General features: G+C 38.0%; 1 long non-coding RNA gene across 1 annotated transcript in view; it reads right to left on the bottom strand.

Annotated features, from left to right (window-relative positions):
* The window catches only part of LOC118000570, a 52618-nt gene extending 33711 nt beyond the window's left edge, over positions 1-18907 (bottom strand). The window contains exon 1 of the long non-coding RNA XR_004676501.1: positions 18699-18907. This is a non-coding gene — a long non-coding RNA (uncharacterized LOC118000570). The remainder of the gene's footprint in view (positions 1-18698) is intronic.
* Positions 18908-20264: the final 1357 nt, after the last annotated feature.

Raw genomic sequence — 20264 nt, 5'->3', positions numbered from 1 at the left:
ATTTCATTTACAACACTCATTTCCTTTCAACACCACCTAGGAGTCTGGGAAATAAGGGAAAGGGGATATAGCTTTTCCCAAATGCTGAGGACCTTTAAGTGTAGTTCTGCTGCCTGTCTCCTTAATGTCCCTCTGTCCCCCTTCTCACCATGACAGCTAGCCTAAGCCAGCCCTTCCCCATCTCTCTCCTCAATTATGTTTTCTCCTAACTGCTTTCTTGCCTCCACTCTCTCCCCTTCTAACTGATCTTTTACACAGGCACAAGTGGGATCTTCCAAAAACACATGTCTGATCATGTTACTCCTCCACCTAAAAACCATGTGCTGGGGACGAGAACACAGATACTCACTTGCTGTCATCTGTGATCACCATGAGCCGAACGCAGCCTGACCCTCCATTACTGCACACTCAGGTGATATGTTGAGGGATAGAGCCCACCGACAAGCACTTCACTGCTCTTAGAAGGAGAGAAACTGAGCTATATGTAAGCAGTATGGATAGATTTTTAAAACTATGTTAAAGGAGAAGAGTAAGAAGCAGAATGAGACAAACAGAAACATGCCATACATGTATATTATCTCTGTAGCATTCTTGAAAAATGTTTAGCTTGAATCTAACCACAAGGAAACAATCAGAAAAATTAAGTATGTGGGCTTTTGAGAAAATAACTGGCCTGTGCCCTTCAAAGATTCAATATCATGAAAAAAAAAACAAAGCCTGAAGATAGTTCTAGATTATATGCAACTAGAGAAAAAGAGGGCATGAGCTTTCATCTGTAGTGTATGAGCTCTGAAGAGATTTTTGGATCAGAACACATACACATATCCACACAGCTATAAAAGTATAATTGGGGAAATTAAAATGTGGGTATTTATTGGTTAGTAATACTGCGTTGACTTTCATATCTTTAGATGGTATAACTGAGGACAAAAGGAAAAAATCAGACTCACCTTGAACCAATAAGCATGATTACCCCAACACTTCACACTCAAATTTAGCTAGAAAACATATAAACAGATAATAAAAACTTCCTAGGACAATCAGAATGGAATCCATATTCCTTGGCATTGTCTATGAACCTTTCACAGTCTAGCACCTAGCAACTGCTTCTGCCAAGTTCTCCCATTCTTTCCCCTCTGTCTACCCACATGGGGAGCTCGAGCAAAGAACAGTGATTCTTACAGGCTACCATGCTCATTCATGGTTCTGTTGTTTTGTTCATGCTGCTTTCTCAGATGAAAATGCTATTCTCCTTTTATTATACAGCATAATCCTATTCATTTTTCCACACTCAAGGGCTTATTAAAATGTTTCTGCTCCTTCTGTCATTTTTTGAACTCTAATATAAACACAGATATACACATACACACGTGTGCACACACACCTTCCTCTTAATTATATCATAGACTCTATAACTGTTATTTGTACTGATGAGTTTATGTCTTTCTCTCCATTCCAGATTAAAATTCCCTTAAGATGGAGGCTATTTTTTATTCTAGCTTGTTTTCCCCAAACTGAACACAATGACCAATAGGCAGATGTTCAATAAGTATTTGTTAAATAAATAAATGGAGGGAAGGAGAACATCATGGTCTCCTTCCATAGTCAGGCTGCTGACCAGAAAGGTGAATTGTTTCACAAGGTCACCAAGCTAACAAATGAGTCAGCACTAGCTAAATCCTATAACAGAGCTCTCTGATACAGTGCATTATGTAATCATGCTGTCTTCACTCATTTTCAAACATTCATTGACTGCCCATGATAAAGACTCTAGCTTAAGAAATATTTTTAATCATCAGATTTCCCAACAAAATCTAGTACAGAGTTGGCACTGAAAGTTTTGCTATTTTAGTTTCTGTTGATTCACTCAGGACGGGGGCAAGTCTCCATGCTTTGCAGACAACCAGGCGCTTTTGGGTATTTTCAGACTGCTGATGCTGAACTTTGCATGTAACTTGCTCATTCTTTGGGATACTTTAGAAGTGAAGTATAAATATTTAAAAGGGAAAGGGTTGTTATTGTGTTTTCTTTGATTGATATAGGTGAGGAAGGGAAACCTGAACATTTAAAGATATTCTACATGTTCTGCCTTTAAATCAACTGAAATAACTTCAACTCCAATCACCTCCCGGTTGTTCTGGTAATCAGTCTTTTTTAAGGTGACATCTGATGTAACATGTATTCTACATTATTATTTTAATACATAGTGAGATTCTGAGAAAAATAGCTTCTCCTGGCATACCCGCAAGAAATCAGTAAATGTTAAAATAAGCAGACTGCTATAAACACGGACTACCATTAGTCAGAACAAGTTCCCTCAGTTTGTAGGTAGGAGAGATCTTTCTCTAAAATGATATGAACTGGAAGTGAAATTTTCCCAGCCTTTTACTGTAAAGGATAACAACGGCAGAGCCCAGAGTATATATGTACTTATTAGCCTCAGAAAGCTTGAAAACCTGCAAAAATTGCACTCACAGAGGTTCCCATGATTTCCACATCGTAATCTATCCTACTTTACAACCCTAATCTGGTTTTGTCCAGGGCTGCTATATCCCAAGCCCCTTGGTGCTTCCACTGAGTTCTTTCTGTCATTTTACATGTCTGTGTCCTCCAGAATCCCTGAGCATTAGTGCTATTATAATCTCTATTAAGGAGAAAAGAATATATGAAAATATGAAGATTTCATCTATACTATGAAGAGGCCACTGTGTTTTGCTTACATTTTTTTTTTTGCTAATCTCTTGAGGCCCAGTAACATAATTACTGGGAAACATCTTCTGATCTTTAACTTCAAATTTCCTGTAAGTATCTAGTAGAGTTACTTGGCATTTATTCATTCCTATAAAGCAGAAGTTAAGAGCCCAGAGCTGGGTTCAAATCTCTGTTTTTCTGATTACTGGCTGTGTGACCTTAGGCAAGTCACTTTATCACCCTAGACTTCTGTTTTCTTATTCACACCATGGAGACAAAGAAATACCTGGACTACAAGCTTTGCAAGCATCAATGTATGTAAAGCCCTTTGTAGAGGCAGTTCCCAGATAGCAGTAAACGCTCGCAAAATTTTAGCAATTGTTTTTTAAATATTTATTAAGCAATTTCTACTCATAGAACACACATATATTTTGCTGTGGGAAATAGAAAAAACAAACAAACAAACAAAAAACGGTCAGTGCCCGGTCATGATGACTGTGTTATGATAGTGATGTCTCTTCGGAAATACTCCATATTCGAAATTCTAAACCATATACTGCATATAATTAAAATCCAAAACAAACACCTTCATGGAAAATAAAGTGTGAGACTATCCTGTTCATCTCAAGTGGAAGACTCTCAACCCTGAATATTTATTTCATTGGCATGTGTGTTTGAAGTTGTTTCTGTTGGTTTTTATTTTTCCCTTTGTTTCTGTTAGTTCCAGAAGAAGGTACTATTGCCAGTAAATGAGGCCACACACTGCTGCTTTGCAGGGTAGCATTTCTATAGCCGTTAAGAAAGGCAAAGCTTGATATGTCTTTATACAAATATGAGAATTGCCAATTATTGATTTTCTCAGCCCATTCAGTGCTACATTCTTTCAGGGGTGGGGGGAAACCTCAGCAGATCTCTCTCTCTCTCTTTTTAAAGATTTTATTTATTTATTTGAGAGAGAGAGAGAGCATGAGAGGGGGGAGGGTCAGAGGGAGGAGCAGACTCCCCGCTGAGCAGGGAGCCTGATGAGGGACTCGATCCCGGGACTCCAGGATCATGACCTGAGCTGAAGGCAGTTGCTTAACCAACTGAGCCACCCAGGCGCCCTCAGCAGATCTCTTGATAGCGCTCCAGGGCACTGATTCGAAAGAAAATGGTTTCCAATGGAATTTTATTAAGTCAAATGGGGACAAGCTGAACACAAGTAGGAAATGCTAGAAAATGGTATGAACATGCCCAGTCAGTATATTTTTAAAATTATATCTACTTTAAGTCCACAATTTCCTGTAGTCTTTAGGAAGATTTCAAAGAGAATATTTAAATGCACGTTCTTTTCAATCCAAAAATTAGCATGCCATGCAGTAGATGAAAAATCATTTTCTTTCTTCACATGTGGTATATTCACACTGCTTTTATTTGCAATAAAATTAGGATGAATACTTACCTTCCATGTTTCAACTCAAATAATTTTCAATATATGATGAAGAGTTCAGTATCCATGAGCTGTGGCCAAAGATTTCCCTTTATATTGCAAATGGGTAGACATAATGTTTCAAAGTCAGGAAATCCTTGAACTTTCACGTTTTTTGTTCACAGCAGTTAGATACCCTCTGAGAAATACATCTATAAAAGAATATCAGGACTGCAAAAGCAAAAGTAAATGGCCCTATATGCCACTTGTAATACATAAACTTGTAGATAAACCAAACAAATGAATTTGGGGAAAAAAGATGATTTAAAGCATTAATGGAAAATGATGTCTTTATTCATTCTTTTGACTGAGGATACAGTATGCTAGTAGGTTTCAGGTGCCAAAAATAAAATGGCAAGTAAGACAAAACCTCATCCTCCTGGAAATAAGAATCATAATGACACTAATGTCTAAAAATCTTCTAGGTACGTACACTTAGATGAGTTAAGATGCCTAAGGGTATCTCCATGCTGGAGGCAGAATTATCTTAGAGTCGTTTCTGTTTTATTATTTTGGTGCTTTGAATAAGCTGTGGGTCTTTCTATATAAAGAAAAATATCAACTAATAACACTATCTTTCTGCCTTTAGATTCATAATATCTGCATATAGAAAGTATACACAATGAAATGTTATAGTCATAATATTTTCAGACATTGTTTATGCGTGTATGTGTAACCTTGATCTTAATCTAATTAAAAAGGGTAAGTTCTGGGGCACCTGGCTGGCTCAGTTGGTAGAGCATGCGACTCTTGATCTCAGGGTCCTGAGTTCAAGCCTCATGGTGGGCGGGGAGCCTACTTTTAATTTTTTAATTTTTTAATTTTTTAAAAATAAGGTAAGTTCTGGCATAATGACAATAACTTCATTTAATATCTGTTCACAACTGAAACTAAAAAAGTGAAATGGTTATTATAAATACAGAGGGTAATTATATGAGGGCTAGTGATTTAAATCAGATGTGATGGCTGGAACTATAGCAGCTTTTTGTGACCAAGTAGCAACATCCTGATGAAGAAGAGCAAACATGTTGAAAGTGGTAGAAATAAATAAACTCATATTGGTTTAACTCACTGTCAGATGGGCATTTTCTTATTTGCAGCTGAAGGCATTCTTCAGCTAACATGAGTGTAACACAAGATTTGGATTAAGAATTTCTCATACCTTGACACGGAGGCTGTTTAACATGATGGTAACATGCCGACACTGGGGCCATGGTCTGACTGAAAGAGAGTAACCTGGCTACTGATCCTATGGGAGAGCCAGACTGGGATTTAGGGATCCAGAGGAGGCACAGAAAATTATGAGTGGGTTTTGCATACATAGTGAAAGTGGCCAAAGGGACTTCAGAGAAGGCTTCGCCTGTGATGAAGGTTTAAACATAAGGGGAAGGGGTGAATCCCATGGCAGTGGTAATTCCTAAATCCCCATTTCATCTCTGTGCTCTGTATACCCTGCTGTGTAACTAATCAAGCTTTCCTTTCCCTTACATGCATTCATTTCTTCCTGGTATTAATTCATATGCAGCATTGATTGCATTAAGCGATGAACCTCCAAGCAGTAAGCATTATTTTCTACCTTGGAGAGAGTAAAATTAATTAACACCTTTGGCATTTGAAGACTATAAAAACTTGCCTAAGGTCAAAAATGAGCACTCATGGGTCTTTATTAGCAACTTTTTGCTTAGTCCACTGGGTACCTGTAGGTCTATTTTTGTCAGAATTCTTAAAGAAATAAATTATTTATATCCTAATTATGGAAAGTTATTATTTCAGCTCGTTGTTGAAAATGGCCACAGGAAATATATCAACCTGTGAAGTAAAACTGTATTCAGTGGTCATAGAAAGATAGAAGCTTTCTTTTAAAAAAAAAAAAAAAAAAAAAAAGATGGTGTTTAGGAAAGATATAGAAACAAGATGTAATTAAAAAAAAAAACAAACAGAAAAAATAAGAAAGATCCTAAAAATATAGTCTACTGCATTCTAGAGAGAATTTTAGAAAAAAAAAAAAATTAGCAGCCTAAGAAAGAAACCTTAACAAACATCTCTCCAGGTCATCCCTACAAAGCAAACATTGAATGCTTACAGGGTTTGTAAATTGTTTCCAGCCACTGGACTTACGGGAGTTTGACTTCTCTAAGAATCAAGAATGTTGCAAATATGATATGATCCCTAATAGGATATATATTGTAATGCAAAATCCCTCTTCCAGGAATATCGCCAACAATTTTGCTTTTCCCTAGAAACGTAGCAAGGTAAAATCAATTCCACGTCCCCAGCTTATTACTGATTTTTCTTTGTTCGACATAAAAACTTTCCTGTTAAGAGCTCTCCAGAATGGCCAGGAATTCAGTGAAGGGGACGACAATGTAATGCATCTATTCGGAAAAGCTTTCCATTAGAATTCGAGACACAATTCCATTTGAAAACAATACTATATTGCTAGGCACCAAACTTTCTTCTCCTTTCAGTACATTTAGCGAAAAGGAGTAAAGGGGGGTATTAAATAAAAGGTAGAGTAGGATTCTAAACAACCTGTAACTCATTGCCAATTAATCTGAAAGTCAAGAAAACAGCTTCCTTTCACAACATCAGCCAACCTGAAATGTTCTGCAGGCTGGTACTAGTTGACTTCATCTGTATGCTTTGATCATTAAAAAATAATAATAATTTTATTTTATATAAGTGCTAAATTATAAAGATATATTTTATGATTTCGGGAAAATGAATTGCACCCCTTGCAATTTATAGAGGATGTGCATAATGACCTTCCATAAAAAGAAGTAGTTGATTGTAGTGTTATTTATAAATAGCAGGAACATGCAGATTAAAACCAAAGTTCAAAACACAGCAACCGACTAAATAAAATGCACAGAGTGAAATAATTTAAGTGTGGTATTTGAAATGTTTGATGTAGAACTTATTTATTGGTTAGAGAAGATGTGTGCTGTATTTTGAGTAAAAAATTCAGGTTTTATGTCAATAAAATCCCATTTTGTATAAAAGAGAGAGTTTGCTTGTGTCTGTGGCGTTTCTGCGTTCTTAAAATATACAGAGAAAAAGGTATAGAAGGATATACAATTATAACAATACTATCATTGAGTTGTGAGTTCTTTTGGCAGATTTTTATTTTTTTCTTTCTGTTTTGCTTTTGGCTTTGATAAAGAGAAGTAAAAATGCTATTTAAAACAAAAACACTGACAGTGTAGAACTTAAATTCAGAGGGAAATTAAAAGTTTACCCACTCTCATCTTCTACCTAGTATGAGAATGCCTTCTGCAATATGCTTATCCTTGGATAACTCAGCCATTAGTCCAATGCCTCTAGGCAAACGGAGCTCACTTAATTTCTAGGTAGGCCGAATGGAAAGCTTCAATTATGAGAAATGTCTTTTATTTTAGTGTTTAAATTCAACTCTCCAAAAAATAAATAAATAAATTCAACTCTCCCTACTTATGACTTCTCTTTGGCTCTCCTTGTTCTTTGTAAGTAGCAAGTGGGTTAAACAGGCTTATTCTTCCTTCTAAAAAGCAGGTTTCCCAATACTTAAGGACTGCTTTGTACTCCAACTCTTCCCCCGCCTCCCCATGTCTCTTTAATCTCTTGGCACAGGCAGATGGTGAAGGGTGTAGAAGAGCAGGGAGGTCAAGCAGTCAAGAATGCTGCTCTAGCAGACCTCTATTCTGAACAAGGAGCCTGTGGCCCCTCTTGCAGGTACCCCATCTTCTACAAGTGGTTCTCCTAGGGGCTCCATCACAGGGGAATGGAAGGCAGGTGGGACATACCCTATGTGAGGGCAGGTAAACACGTGTGCATCCGTCCTAGTCTAGAACATGGAATTTTGACTCACCTTCTGCCTGTAAGACCTTTTTTTATACCCAAAAGCATCCAAATGATTTTTGATGAACTCACAATGAAAGGAAAAGAATGGAAAGGGGGATGAGACATAGTAGAGTAGAGGACAGTACCTGGAGAAAAATTTTAAAAATGATTCTTTTTGTAACCCACAACTGATTCCAGGTATTTTAAGTATTTTCACTATTAGATTGTTGTCAGCTCCTTGAGTACTTGAAGGCAGAGATGTTTCTTTGAGTCATTGGTAGTACCTGCTTCAGACTTCACCTGTAATAACACTCAGTGATATTGCCTATGCTTCATACATGTTACGTTATGTTATTCAACCTCCACACCCATATTCGTGCATACATAGACCCTCATGATTAGAATCACATGCACACACGGTTTTCTTCAGACAGGCGTATCAGAAAATTGACTTGCTGAAAAATACCCACATTGAAAACAAACATAACTACCCTGCTAGATTGAAATATATACAGAACATGAATGAATAAATTTTCAAATTATTCTATCCTCTGTGGATGTGAGTTTTGTTATAGCATTATCAGTAAATTAGCCTAATTAGAAATTAATTGAAGAGAACTCCCCATACTCTCTGCAAGGGATTAAACAGGTATCGGCTGATTAAAGTTGGGTTTTTAAAATACGTGGTGGTTTTAACTTGGACTCTGGATGTAAGCACTGGTTTCAAATTGTCCCCGGAATCTTCCTGGCCAAAGAAAATATAGCAATACAAGAACAGATTCTAATTTAGCAGAAAATATGGGATGAGAAAAATTAGATCCTTTGGGAAATATTAACTCCTGTACATTATACAGGTAGGTAATAATCCAAAATGCTATTTTCCAGGATCCTAAAACCTCCCACAGAGGCCCTATTTATTTGGGCTTTCAAAATAGCTCAGCATAGGATGGAGCATGAAATGCATTTGGGTCACTGCATTGGAGCATTACAGCAAGTCAGCAGTGAGTCACAGTTCTCTGTCCCGTGGGTCATAGATCAGTCTGTTCCACATCCTTAGAGGGAAAATTCCTGTCAGGTTATCTAGGGTGAAAATTCTTCTCTCCCTTAAGCAGAAGGAGGGCAGCTCTCCAAAGGACTATTTTAGTCCTGTTACTCACTGCTCACCCAGGGACATTCCCAGCTCAGATTCTAGATGGTAACCAGAAAAAGCTGGGGTCACACACCTGTGCACTTCAGAAGAGGGCAGAGATGCAGAACCAGCCCTGATTTGGCAACTCGGCCTCACACCTGAATATAAAGGCAGCTTCCTGAGCCTTAGGAAAAGCTGAGTCCAAACGGGAATAGAACCATGTGGGATAGAACAAGGGTAAGAGAAAAAGACACGTCAAGATCTCCATATTCAGATATTCCTGCATGTAAAACTCTGGAGTAAACTTAGGTCTGCTTCCTCTTCCTTCTGCAGCCCATGGCATTTTTTATTTCAACTACTATACATATTGTTTCTAGAAGTGTCATGCTGTTCTTTTCTCAAAAGTGACTGGTTTTTGGTTTTTGGGTTTTTTTAGTAGTCACTATTTCTCTGGTCACATTTTATTTCTCTAAACACATTATATATACATAATTATTTTCTACTTTATGTCTGATAGTTCTAATAACTAGTCTCGTGAGTCTTTTCAGCTCTGTGTTGTTTCTGTTGATTTTTCACTCTCGGGCCTTGATTTGTGATTTTAGACTCTAAGTGAGGCACTTTTCCTTCAACTTTATTTTTGGAAATCTGTGAAGATGTGAGTTGAAGTGGATTTTCTCAGAGAGACCGAGCTTTCGTCAGCCAGCCTATGGGGGCACTTCTGATCCAGAGCCACTTGCAATTAAATTATTAGCTCGAAGTTGTTCAGTTCACTCTGACTGTATGAATTTGGACCACAACTCATGAAAGACACCCATTGTTATGAATTCTCAATATACAACTTTCCAACCCAGCTCAAAGCTACAGCATGCTTCTCTCTCCAGCTGGCAGGGTTTGGTTCATCTTATACTAAGGCTATAGCCACCAGCACCTGTGTGGGAGTCTGTTTCCAGATTCCCCATCGTGCCAGCATAGTCCTTACCTTCTGTCTTCTCTACCCCATGCAGCTATCAAAAAGGAAGGCTAATTTATCTCCCAGGATTCTGACTCTCACATCATTTTTTTTTCCCGATTTTGAATTTTCCTTATTTCTTGTGCCAGCTCAGCTCAGCATTTTAATTATTTCAAACAAGAGGGTAACTCGGGATATGTATTCCAGCAAAGTGCCAGAAACAAAAGTTACTACTGCCTTAAAATGGTTCACATTCCGATATATTTCCCCCACTGGGCAATATTAGTAATCAGTCTCTTTTCCAGGACCATGCACAGAGTGGTCCAGAGTGGGGCGAAATAAAACCCAGATGAGCAGAACAAACGCATTTCATGACATTCAGCCCATGTGGACTCTGACCTCAGCTCCTCTGGCTTCTTTTGGTTGTTCCTACTGGTTATGCTCATTCCCACAGCAAGACAGTTGCAAGACCTATTCTTTCTTCCCCTCCCACCTTCAAGAATTTCAGCTCAGAGATCTAAGAGAGCTTTCTAACGTGCAGACAAGGTCACATGCCTAACATTTATGTAACACTCCGTGCCTTCCTTTTATGATGTTAACACAATCCCAATGAAACAATTAATCTGAGGATTAGTTGTTTGATGTCAGTTTCCCTGATTGCTAGAAAGTAAGCTCCTGTGCAAAGGAACAGTCTCGTTCACAGAAAGACCTCCAGTGCCCAGCACAGCGCCTGGAATAGAATAGTCTTTTGTTAATTCTCTGTTGCATGGATTCTTAAATGAAGAGTTGAAAGGCATTATACAGACATCCTAAAAAGGGAGAAATTGCACAGTAACCTTTTTCTTATCTTTTACTTTAAGTGTATAATGAATGTGGGAGTTAATGGCCATGTAGATGATCAATGGTGTGTAACCAATTCTCCCTTCTAATGAGGCAGGCAGATGGACTGCTGGGGGGGGGGAGGGGGGCTGCCAGGAAGTTGCTCATCTATTCAGGACCAGGAAGCTGCATGACTTACAATCTCGGGGTTTAAAGTGGAGAACAGCACTTACTGAAACCATTTAAATGATTTAAACTTTTTGTCACCTCAATTTTATTTGAATTAAGATGCTGCATGCTTAATGTATCTAATTATTTAGAATTCAACCTTGAAATATTCCCTATGGTACATTATAAAGTAAAAATAATATAAAAGATAACTGTTGTATGTATAAACAGGGAATACACCAAAACAGTAGCACCAGGAATCAAATATGTATTTTCCCCTTCACTGAATTGTATCATTTTGGGTGTCAAATAAACCTCGTCACAGTCTCATTTGAGAGGTTCCCCTTTCATTCAAGCATGAAGCAAAACTTTTAGGAAAGAAAACGCAATAAAATAAAATAATGCTGTCAAGAAATATTGTATTTATTCTGGATTCCTTTAATAACATTCTCTTTATGATATGACAAGAATAAGAAACTCCTCTTAAAGATATTGGCAATAAATTTATGCTAAAACCCTAAAGCACTAACTGGATATTCCATAATAAAAATGCATAATCATTTCAATTAGAATATTCCATAATTATAATTATCTCCATATATCTGCATGACAAAAGGACTTTTTGTTTCCTATTTTATTTGTGAAAAACAAAAATAAAGCAAAGACAAAGCAAACTCCCTAAACCAAGCATATGTAAGTTTACATTAAAAAGAGAATTTAAAAGATAATTTTAATACAGAAATGAATCTATAATCTTTTGTGGTATTTTTGTATGAAGGAATTGTTAAAATTTTCTTTGTAAATGAAACTGAAAGAACAAAAAAGAGATCGCTTTCTATAACCAAAGGATACAGAATACCCAAAATTATGTGTGATAATAGATGTGATTTCAAATAACCATAGGCAAAAATTCACTTCACAGGGTCAGTAAATTACTTGTTCTTTTTATTTGCTAAAGAACAGATTGAGGAACAGAATAAAAGAAAAGAAAAGAGAGCAAGAAGAAAAAGAAAGAAAGAAGAAAGAAAAAGAAAGAAAGGAAGGAAGGAAGAAAGAAAAAAGAAAGGAAGAAAGAAGGAAAGAAAGAAAGGAAGACCACCAGGAATAGTAACTGAGTCTAATAGAGGAGATTTAACCAAGATAGTAGTATTTGTGACCTGTCTCATGATTTATAAAGTACTTACACAACATGTTATCATCTGATTCATCCAAAAATCACATATTTTTGATGATTCAGGAAAGGCATGAATCCACCTTTTTTAAAATAAGGCATTTCAGAGAGCAAACCCCCTTTTCTCAAGATCAAAAAGCTACTATCAGTAGAATCAAAACTGGAGGCAAGGTTTTCCTTCCCCTACTACAAATGGACATTTTCCCCATTACTCTGGGCTACTGAATTTTGACTGAGAAAATGAACTTTCCAGCTTAGCATAGAAAGATATGGTTTTACAACAGAAATGTAAAAAGTATGAGACAATATCAAAGCATAATGTTCATTAATAGTAGGCTAGATTAACAGAAACACAGACCAGTGTGAAGGAGATAATTGGCTAGCTTCAGTCTGTGGTGTTAGACCACAATAGGAATATTATGTCAAGTTCTGAGACCTCTGCTTTAGGAAAATTATGGATCAAGGGTCATTATCAAATAGCAGGCCCAGTCAAATCTGGAGATGTTATATGCACAGCCAGAAAAAGTGATGAAAAACTTGAAATCTGCACACTTTGGGGCAGTATGGGCATTGTCCAGTTGTCCATGGGACACATCACTCTCATGTGTCTTATTTCCAGCAACTGTTGGAATAGAATAGTCTTTTGTTAATTCTCTGTTATTCTCTTTCCTGCCCCTTGTAGGGATTTGATTTTCCAGACAACTAGTGTAAATAAGCTAAAGAATTTTTCAAAAGGAGTAGCCAGATGGTAAAGAAATAAACTGTGCCATCTGAGATGTGACTAAAGAACTGGGTAAGTCTAACCTGAGAAAGATAAGGCTTGACTATGAGACCAAATTAGATGAAATCTGAAGGCAGTTTTCACCATGTCACTACTCTGCTTTGAACCATGTAAAAGGTTGCCCATTCTTCCAGGACAAAGACCAGATGTTTGACAAGTCAAAATAAACTCCATCCTCTATAATCTGACCTCTTCTTAAATTCACTTCCTCTCAGTGAGGAAAATTGCAACTGACCACTTTGAACCTGGTGTTCTCATGACTCCATGCTCTCACATGGTCTAGGTCCTCCTTTTGCTCATCTTGTTTGCTTAAACAAATTATCCTTTTTTTTCCTGCAATTCAGCACAAGCATCCCTTCTTCTCACAAGCCCTCCTGACCCTTGCAGAGCTAAGCACCACCTTACCCAGGCTCCAGTAATCTTAGGCTGTATTTTCATTGTGGCTCGTCCTTCCTCCTCCTGTATTACACCATGATGCCTTGCAGACAAGGGGCTATGTCTTCTTTATTTTTGAGCTCTTAGTCTTTAGAGCAATGCCTGGTACATGGAAGGTGCTCGAATGTTTAGCTAATGATACCAATACCTCCTTTTCAATATTTGAACAGCTGGTGATGGAAGAAACGTCAGGAATACCCAAGGTGAGTGAGGACTAGAATCAGGACCTGTGAGTGACACTCATGGAACACAGCTTTTCCTGTGCAGTGGGAAAAAATATTTCCAACAAATCAGAAGTCTTGCATAGATAGAAAGGCCCCCCTGGGTGGAGAAGCAAGGAAGACAGCCAAGCATGGGCCGAGGAGTCTAGCCCTGAAAAGTGAGTTGATTCAGTGGGTCGTTCAGTTCCCTTTAGTCCTGAGTCTAGGACCTCTCTAAATGTATTATTGTACCTGCTGAGAAGGTGCTGTGCACAGAAACACCACACTAAAGGTTTTGGGGAAGCAGTCTCCTCCCCCGGTCCGGGAGTAGGAGGGAATTCTACTCTAATAAATTGGCTCTTGAGGGAAAAGAAAATAAGAAGGGCCAATCTGGTAATTAGTGTGGTTCTGATGACTCTTGCTGAGGTTTTCAGAGTGTTCCTAAATCACTACAGTATTTCACACAGAAACACTGCCAAGCCATAAAATGTCCTCAGGTTCATAACCAGAAATAGAACCCACATGCCTTGTCTTATTGAGGGAAAGGCATTATGCTCTTTAAAGTCTCCAGGAATTTGGGCACCTTGAATTAAAATTTATAAATAAAGACCAAAAATAAATATGTTCTGCAATCTGGAAAGAAAATCACTTTAGAATTTACATCCTTTTTTTGCGGGGGGGCTTGCTATAAACCTTCTCTCTCTCTCTCTCTCTCTCTCTCTCTCTCTCTCTCATACTCTCTTTTGCTTAGGGCTCTAGCAAACTTAGGTCCTTCCTCCCTCTATCTCAACATCTATCTATCTTTCCTGTGTGTAGGTGCAGAAAGATTCTCTGAATTCATTTTGCTTCACTGGATTGCAGAGATAGGACACTGCCTAAAACCATTTCTTCTGCTAATGCAGTTACAGAGTTTCTACCCAGAGACCACCTTGATGGATGAATGAACAGATTTTAATTCTTGCTTCACATAGCACCCTGAGTGTCTAACAGTCCAGAAGAATGTCATATACTTCTGCAATTTCTGGGAGCCACAGTTTTAAAAGACTAGTGAGTACAGAGGTCAGACCAAGAGATGTCCCACCTAATTATAGTCAAGATCTACAAATACTGCCGTGTGGTCCCTGATGAGGGCAACTCTTCTCACAGGAGTGGCCTCCATGGCCTTTTCTCTGAAGCAACAGCCCAGGCAGTGCTCTGTGCAGACCGTGGAATCAGAGGGGTCCCTGGTTTCACATACAAACATGACCACAACAGCAGCCTGTGGGAACCTTCTTTACTTTCCTCTGTTGCCATGTATATAATAATCATAGTACTTACATCATGGGGGTTTTGGTAAGGGTTCATGAAATTAATCACTATGCAATGCCCTATATCTTAAGTGTTTAACAAGTGCCTTTAAAAAATATGTTTTAGTATTAGCACGCTACTGAGGCCAAATGACCCCAAAGTGTCCAGTTACTAGAATAAACTGCAACCCTACTTACGTTTACATATAAACAATTGCGTGTAAGAACTATATGATAGTGTAAATGAATCAGTACAAAATCATTCCTACTACTGTAGAGAAAGAACTCAAATGACATTGGATATGTATTCATTCATTCATTGTTTTCACTCATAACACACATATTTATTGATCTCCATCTGGGTACTGAGGATTTATAAGAAGGTCAGCTCTTTCCCTGAAGAGCTGATGGGATGCAAAATTAATGTTTCCTTCAGCAATTGTGAGACAAAATGAGCAAATAAGACCTACTTATATCTTCATTTTAAGCATATATTTCTAGGTACGGTGTTCCCAAGGAGTTGTCCCCACGCATCCCTTGGTATTTTTGTTTCCTTGGGTAAAAGCAAATAGATTTCATATCATATAAATGAAGTGCCTCTGAATAGTCCTAAGTGATGTAAGCAAATGAGACATAAGCAAAAGCCTCAAGAAGCATTTTCATTATCCATACATGACTAAATTTTTATTGTGGTTCATTGCGACTACAGTGCCCAAAAGACACTGAATTTTTAAATGGTGTATGCATAGGTGATGGGTCATGATGGTCCTGCCAAGATTTTATAGCCCAAGTCCAAACCCATTACCCAGCATGTGCACAGTAGGATGTCACAAAGAAGACCCAATATTTCTCTCTGTGTCTGTCTCTGTCTCTCTCTCACACACACGCACATGAACAAAAACTGTCATAAGAGAAGAGCAATTGCTTGTTAGCTCTCACTTTCCTGAAGAATTACTGGATTTGGACTAGAAATATTCTATTGAAAAATTCCATTCCCAGGGAGCCTGCGTGGCTCAGATGGTTAAGCGTCTGCCTTCGGCTCAGGTCATGATCTCAGGGTCCTGGGATCAAGCCCCGCATCGAGCTCCCTGCTTGGCGGGGAGCCTGCTTCTCCCTCTTCCTTTACTGTTCTGCCTGCTTGTGCTCTCTCGCTCTCTCTGTCAAATAAATAAATAAAAATCTTAAAAAAGAAAAAAGAAAAATTCCATTCTCCCCCATGAACATTTCCACTTAGAAGAATTTGCCTTAGATTGTCAGTTAATATTCAGAAACTTCTGTTCTATGACCATAATGAGTGATTTCAGTTATTTCCAGTAATGGCAGGGATTCTGTTTTACTTTCCCTTTCTCTTGATTGCAGAAAGGCCTTCAAATATAACTGGAATTCAAGAAATTAAAATCTAGTAGATTCCCACCCTTCAAATGAAGTTTCATCAGATCTGCCTTTCATTCTGAATTCTGCTCCCTTTCTTACAAATTTTCACTTCTCTTTGGCTCGGATGATTGATAAATTATCCTAATGATGCTACCTGTGTTTAAGCTAATGACCTGTCTAAAGGAATTAGAGATTTATTTTACAAAGTGAGGAATGTGACTACCAAGTCAGAGGGCAAGAGAAACTGTCAGAGATGACAGAAACTGTCAAAAGAAATGAGTTTTGGGGCTGGACTAAGAGTGATTTTTTTTTTCAGATTTGCTAAAGTTATACCATCTGAGTGATGGTTATAGTAGATCTCAAAGGTGCACTGCAGCGTGTTGCATAAAACCCTTGGTAGAAATAGTACACAAAGGACACAGCTTTAAGCAATGAGAAATGAAAGAAATAAATGTATCATGTAATTTTACACAAAAGATCAAGTTAAATTTGCTTTAATACAGAAGATACAAGAACTTAAAAGAAAATAGTTCTTCATGGTTTAGATGTACTGAACAATGCTTTGTTTAAAAAAATAAAGCTATTTTATCTGATTGATGCACAAAGGGTTGTTTCCTATTCAGAGCAGTTCTTTATGATTCTTAACATAACATGTTTCAAAACTTGGCAACATCATTCTGTGCCCTTGCTGAATCCAACTTTAATGTCTTTCAGGTAAAGGCTCAAAACTCAACTGGAAATATCAACCTTAAGGAAAAATCCCTTTCTCTGGCTGACACCATCCCCCAACAGGCCACGTGGCTACATAATTTTAACAACCCCACCACTCAAAGCATCAGGACTCCGTTAAAGGGTACCTACTAAATGCTACTTAGTTCTTGCCTTTCCTTAGACCTTTAATGGCCATTTTATTGCTGTTACTTTTGGGCCCTGCCTTTGTAACACCCTGGTGAAGCGTGTCTTCCAGGTTCCAACAATTCTAAGTCAAGCTAGTGATGGCGTAAGGACTCCAACCTATCCCCCTGTGGGAGGATCAAATCCCTATAAGTCATGAGAACAGTCAGCGAGAGACTTTTACACCTCCAGAGGAAGATAGGGACAATGGCCCTGCTCAGCAGCAAGCAGTTACAGATGAAGAGACCACTGCCCTTCATCATCCTTTAAGAATAATGAGAATAGGGGCACCTGACTGGCTCAGTCAGTTAAGCGTCTGCCTTCAGCCCGGGTCATGATCCTGGGGTCCTGGGATCAAGCCCCATGGCGGGCTCCCTGCTCAGCGGGGAACCTGCTTCTCCTTCTCCCTCTGCCTCTCTCCCCTGCTTGTGCTCTCTCTCTCTGTCAAATAAACAAATAAAATCTTTTTTAAAAAAAGCTGAAGAATGAGGATAAAAATCTCAGGAGGGAAAATGAGACAGTAAAGGAAAATCAAGAGGGACTTAACTCCAGGAAAGCCACTGGTCTGAGGCAAGGGCTAAAAGTTCCCATAGGCTTAGAGATAAATACCTCCTTCTGGGAAAGCAAACAAATAAGAAATAACAGCCATTAAGGATTAATGGTTGTCTGGGAAAATTAGAAGTAACAATTTAAAGCTTGCTTGCGCAAGTATTTCTATTTTTCAGGAGCTCTAAAAGAATGTCAACTATGGAAAAAGTCATCCTGTGATTTTCTTGTGTCCACTGAAAAGTAACGACCACAAGATAATGACCATGGGACTGAAAAATGCTTCTCCACTCCTAGTCCCTCACACTTTGAAAAAGTGCCTTTATAAGCCTTGCATGCTACTCTTTCTAAGAGTGACATTCCTCTTTCTTATCAGATCCCTCATATACAAAGTATCCCAAATAAACTCCATTTGCTGTCTTTAAAAAAAAAAAAAAAAAAGCCCTTTCTCCTCAGTCTCATAATTTTGGTTTGGGATAGGCATGTTAATTTTGGTGTCCACAGATATAATTATGGAATTATCTAAAGATTTTGGAAATGGGGCATTTGTTTATTATAGTGTGAGAAAATTTCACCTATAAATAAAAAACCTGGAAAAGATATCAAAAAAAGCAAAAATCTTAAAATCTACTTTCTAATGAATTCAGTTGAGAAAAAAAAATCTATGCTATAAAGCTTTAGCTGCCATTTAAACAACCAGAAAGTAAAAAAGACCAGATATTATAATCTAATTTATAATAGAAACTTGGTAAATATAAAATAGTAGCTTTCTGATTGCTAAATAAACATAGGTCACATTTTCAAAACGTAACCTAAACATTACCAGCCTAGGTCATAAATCTTACAATTTTTTTGGTATAAAAAAAGTGCATTTTTGATCTGAAAATTCAGCAAGTAACCAGATATGCCAGTTATAAATGTATTGACTTTCAGATCCAAAATTACCCTTCAATAGATGTCCTACCTACCTCTTTTCAGCATCTCTCCTTTATGGTGAGTACGGTGTTAAACCTTCTCAGTAGGGGGCGCCGGTGGGATACGAGACAAGAAGGACTCCGTATTTCCGCGGACTGCGGTGGGTCAGACCGCCGCTTGCATATGAGAACGTTTGCCCTAGCGTGTGTTCCAGAATGCGTGGTCCCTCAGTAATCTTGCAGTTTAGTTTGGCAATAACCTTTCAGCAGCTCTCTCATTCCAGAAACCAGCATTCCAAAGGGTTTCTATCCAAACTGTTGCCCAAACATACTGCACCCTACATACTAATACTGAAGTCATCTCAGCCATCCTGGCATCCATAATACCAATGCAAGCCTGACTTCCTTAACTCCGTGGGGTTCCCATGAAACCTGTACTCCTTTGTCTGTGGCCTGGGAAGGTTCCAGCCACCCTGCTCCCTTACCGTGCTCGAGGTCACCTTCTGCTTACCCAATTTCTGCAGACCAACTCCAGCCCTGTTAAAGCAGCAAAACACTTTGCTCTCCAGTGAGTGGAACCACACCTTCTCCAGCAAATTCTGAACACCTTCCAAGTTTGTCCTTCCTCAGGTACTCTCTCTCATCCCCACGATAGCATACTGAGTCTTGTTCTATCTTATAATTACTCTTTTATCATACTTAAATAATTCTTTACATTAAACTTATGCTGTTCAACCTACTGTGGGGGTTCTCACTCTTGAATGAACCTAGACTGATACATCTCAATGTAGCTCTAATCTGTACATCCATATTAGGAATAAAAATAAAGTTATATATCAAATTCAGGGCCTTCCAAACTGGAATGGAATCTCTTGTCATTTTTCAAGATCCTAATACTGAAAGGTGGGTCTATTTCTCTTGCTGTGAAAAACATACTCTGGTCTAGAGTTTTACACTAAAGAGATAAGAAGCAAGTAGGTTGCCAATGTTTAATAATCACAATTTAATTTTAATTAAAAGTAGTGACCTTTGAAAATGTGCATATGGCCATATTAGATTTGGTATTATATTTATTCTCCCACCATAAACAACTAGGAAACTGGACAAAGTATATGAAAAACTTTTTCAGGCTTTGAACAGCATGCAACAGCAGAGTTTCATGCATGAGAGGAAGGGAAACAAACAATATATGCCTTATAATAACTTGATTTTATGCTTTGAGGTGCTTGCAGATCTCAGCATAGGTTGAAGTGCTAAGTTAATTCAATGTCCTTAATAGTTGTGCAACTATTCAAATTATGTATTTCATATTGGGTGAATTGTGACAATAATAAGATAAAAAGAGAGGCAAAACATAAAACAAATTCTTAACTATAGAGAACAAACTGAGGGTTGCTGCAGGGGAGGTGGGTGGGGGATGGGCTAGATGGTAATGGGTATTAAGGAGGGCACTTGTGATGAGTACTTGGTGTTCCATGTAAGTGATGAATCAATAAATTCTACTCCTGAAACTAATATTACACTATATGTTAACTAACTAGAATTTAAATAAAAACTTGAAACTACAAGAAAGAAAGAAAGAAAGAAAGAAAGAAAGAAAGAAAGAAAGAAAGAAAGAAA

This window comes from Mirounga leonina, unplaced genomic scaffold (genome assembly GCF_011800145.1).
Source record: "Mirounga leonina isolate KUSES-001 unplaced genomic scaffold, KU_Mleo_1.0 Mir_53, whole genome shotgun sequence".
Lineage (NCBI taxonomy): Eukaryota > Metazoa > Chordata > Mammalia > Carnivora > Phocidae > Mirounga > Mirounga leonina.
The sequence above is the reverse complement of the archived record's forward strand: the minus strand, read 5'-3'. Positions and strand labels throughout refer to the sequence as shown.